Source organism: Sinocyclocheilus rhinocerous, unplaced genomic scaffold (assembly GCF_001515625.1).
Source record: "Sinocyclocheilus rhinocerous isolate Xijiao unplaced genomic scaffold, SAMN03320098_v1.1 scaffold542, whole genome shotgun sequence".
NCBI lineage: Eukaryota > Metazoa > Chordata > Actinopteri > Cypriniformes > Cyprinidae > Sinocyclocheilus > Sinocyclocheilus rhinocerous.
Genome location: NW_015638928.1, coordinates 261898 through 265506, shown reverse-complemented (window position 1 = coordinate 265506; position 3609 = coordinate 261898). Strand labels below are relative to the sequence as shown.

General features: G+C 38.0%; 1 protein-coding gene across 1 annotated transcript in view; it reads right to left on the bottom strand.

The window, feature by feature from the left end:
* Positions 1-3609, bottom strand: part of iars1 (isoleucyl-tRNA synthetase 1) — a 102003-nt gene that overhangs the window by 11072 nt on the left and 87322 nt on the right. The gene's annotated exons all lie outside the window — the stretch shown is intronic.

Below are 3609 nucleotides of genomic sequence, written 5' to 3'. Positions count from 1 at the left end.
TGTGATACTGTCGGAGACCAGATTGAAAATTGTACCGGTATCCATTTGAGTTTAAGCAGTTGTTCAGCTGATTAAAAACAACCTTTTCAATAATCTTGCCTATAAAAGGAAGATTTGATATTGGTCTATAGTTGCTCAATATGGTGTTATCAAGATTGCTCTTTTTCAGAAGGGGCTTAACAACTGCAGTTTTCAGGGAGTTTGGAAAAGTTCCAGAACGAAGTGAGGCATTCACCACTTCTAAGAGATCTGCTTCTAAACAGTTAAACACACTTCTGAAAAAAGATGTGGGAAGTGTGTCAAGGCAGCAGGTTGACGATTTATTTATTTTCTCTATAATTCTATTTCTTCCAAAATGTTGCTATCAATTGCTTCAAAAACAGACACAGTAACTTCTTTTTGAAATAGTGGTTGAATCTGACTTCTGCTAAACTTGAGGATGTGCTAATCGCCTTTCTGATATTATTGATCTTCTCAGAAAAGGAGGGAGCTGACTTCCCAGTGAAACAGAAGCAAAAGAGTGCGAGTGTTGTTTAAGTTACTGTTTATAAGGTTTGAGAAGAAGGTCTGTCTAGCTGTGGCTAGTTTCACATTGAAAGCATGAAGTGCTGTCTTTACAGTGAATTTCAAGTTTCATCTTCCGCCACATCCGCTCAGCTTTTCTGCATTGTCTTTTCATACTCTGTGCTGCTGTTGATTTTCTCCAAGGTGCTTTTTTGCTTTATGTTAAATATTTTTGTGGAAACTGTGACATTTTATTTTCCATGATTCACAGATGAATAGAAAGTTAAAAAGAATAACAGCATTTATTTGAAATAAAAATCTTTTGTAACATTATAAATGTCTTTACTGTAAGATTTCATCATTTCATGCATCCTTGGTGAATAAAAAAAAAAACTGATTTTGACAAAATTATTTTGATTAATGATTTAATGTGGCTAGATAATTATGGTAACAGGGTTGCAAACTCATATAAAACGAAAGTGAAAATATTCTGAACAATTGCGTTGGATGACTGCTGATTCTCTGGAAGATCAGCACATCCTATGACTGATCCTTTATTACACACAAGTCTCTCGGTGGTGAAGAACAGCTCATTTAATCTGCCTTCAATTTAAAGAGTAAAAAACAGATGTGTACTGGAAAATGGCAGCAAGTGCTAATCATTTTCCCAAAGCAGACGCTATGACAAAACAAACGGGCTTGTTGTGGAAAACACAGGCTTGGGCATTCGGTACCTTTGAACAACAAGGAAAAAAACCCCACAATGGCTTGTGCTCTTCCGTGAGCCTCGCTCACTCCGGCCCCCGGTCTCCACCTCTCATCTCAGCAAACGCTGAAAAATTAATTCCCTCCCATGGAAAATTCCTTCCGATTTTTTCAGACTTTCAATAAGAGAGGAATTCAGGCCTGGCAGGCGTCCCGTGCCCTTCCCCTTCACATATAGAGTACAGTGGAAAAAACGTTTGTTTATTAAGAGGCACGAATAAAGCGAGGGGGGCGAGGGAAGGAATCTGTCTTACTTTACTGAATTCCAAACAACTTCAAAGTGCTGCTTGTCTTTAAGTGCACTCTGGGTAATTGAGCTTTATTAAGTTGCTCGACGCATGCAGAACTCTGGGGTGGAAAGATCATCCAAATAGCATCCCTCACGAGCCTGGGAAAAACAAGCAAGCCGGACCCGAGAGAGAGCCGAGACAAACACACGTCAGAGGTGTGCGATTCACAAAACACACACCGAAAAATAAGACTTCAACCTTCACCCAAATAACAGCTTCAGGACTGAGTGAACGGCTCTCTGGAGTAAAGCGCAGAGCAGAAGGCCACAAACCAACGCTGCTTTAAATGAGACTCAGAGACGGTCAGCCATTAGTCCCACCCAGTCACTCACCACTGCTTCAGCCAAATCACACCATACACACTGTCTGGAGTAATTAGGATTTTTAATATTCATTATAGAAGTCCCTTCTGATCACCACGGCTGAACTGATTTATTGAAAAACATGCAAAAACACTAATGTTGCGAAATATTATTAGAATGTAAAATAGCCGTTTTCTATGTGAATATCTGTCAAAGGGGACCTATTATGCCCCTTTTTACAACATGTAAAATAAGTCTCTGATGTCCCCAGAGTGGGTATGTGAAATTTATCCCACAGATCATTTTTTATAGCTTGTTAAAATTGCCACTTTTAGGGTATGAGCCAAAACGTGCCGTTTTTGTGTGTGTCCCTTTAAATACAAATGAGCTGGTGCTCCGGCCCCGTTTTCAGAAGAGGGCGGAGCTTCAAAGCTTATGCTCTGGCATACAAATAAACATTCCACTATTAGTACAAGCCTGTTATCTTTACAGAAAATGTACTCAGTTTAAAAGTCAGTCATCTGATTGTACTGTGCATAACAAATGATCGTTTATATGAATTACACAGACGAGGAGCACGGCGCGATAAAAATAACGACATAGCTGGTCTCATTGTGCCTTAGCGTGCTATCACAAACTTTATCCTAAATCCCACATGTGATTATGAGCTCGACAAATTCAAGCGGTCGACTTCACATTGATTTCATATGCAATTTTTAACTACCACATTCCTATTTACGATCATTCTGGTAACGTTAGCACATGAAGACAGCATCAGTGAAAACAGATGGTGATAATGGTAGCTTTAGCAACATTAGCCTTACAGAGTGTCAAGAAGCTCTTTCAGAAAGGCAATTTGGAAAACAAACGCGTGATACTTACTTTGTCTGGAGCTGACGTTCGCGCACAAAGCTTTGGAATTGATCCCTAAACATATAGGGGACTTTACCGATTTTTTCTGGGATATTTCCATTCGAAAATGAAATTTAACCACAGTGTCCTCAGCAGCTCAGATGGAGGGAGTCTATGGAGACTCCTATGTTCATTGGTGCATCCCAAAACACAACACTTGTAATGCCTCTTTAGCGCTGACATTGTATATCTCCATTAGCTAAAGTTGCAACTCTCACTCGTTTGGAGAGACTGGTTATAATTGATTGGGATTATAAAAAAAATGAGTGGGTGGATTTTTACCATAATAGGCTGTTTTCACACACTGCTGTGTTCAACCACCTTATAAAAGTGATTTTTGCATAATAGGTCCCCTTTAAAATGTAATTTATTTCTGTGATCAAAGTTGTATTTTCAGCATCATTACTCCAGTCTTCAGTGTCACATGATCTTCAGAAATCATTCTTATCATACTTTTATTCATCGAGGATGCATTAAATTGATCAAAAGTGACACTAATATCATTTATAATGTTACAAAAGATTTATATTTCAAATAAATGCTGTTCTTTTGAACTTTCTATTCAATCTGTGAATCCTGAAAAATAAAATGATGGTTTTCACAAAAATATTGTGCAGCACAACTGTTTTCAACATTGATAATAATCAGAAATGTTTCTCGAGCAGCAGATCAGCATATAAGAATGATTTCTGAAGATCATGTGACACTGAAGACTGCAGTAATGATGCTGAAAATACAGCTGCGCATCACAGAAATAAATTACAGTTTAACAGATATTCACATAGAAAACAGCTATTTGAAATTATAATAATATTTCACAATTTTACAGTATTTTT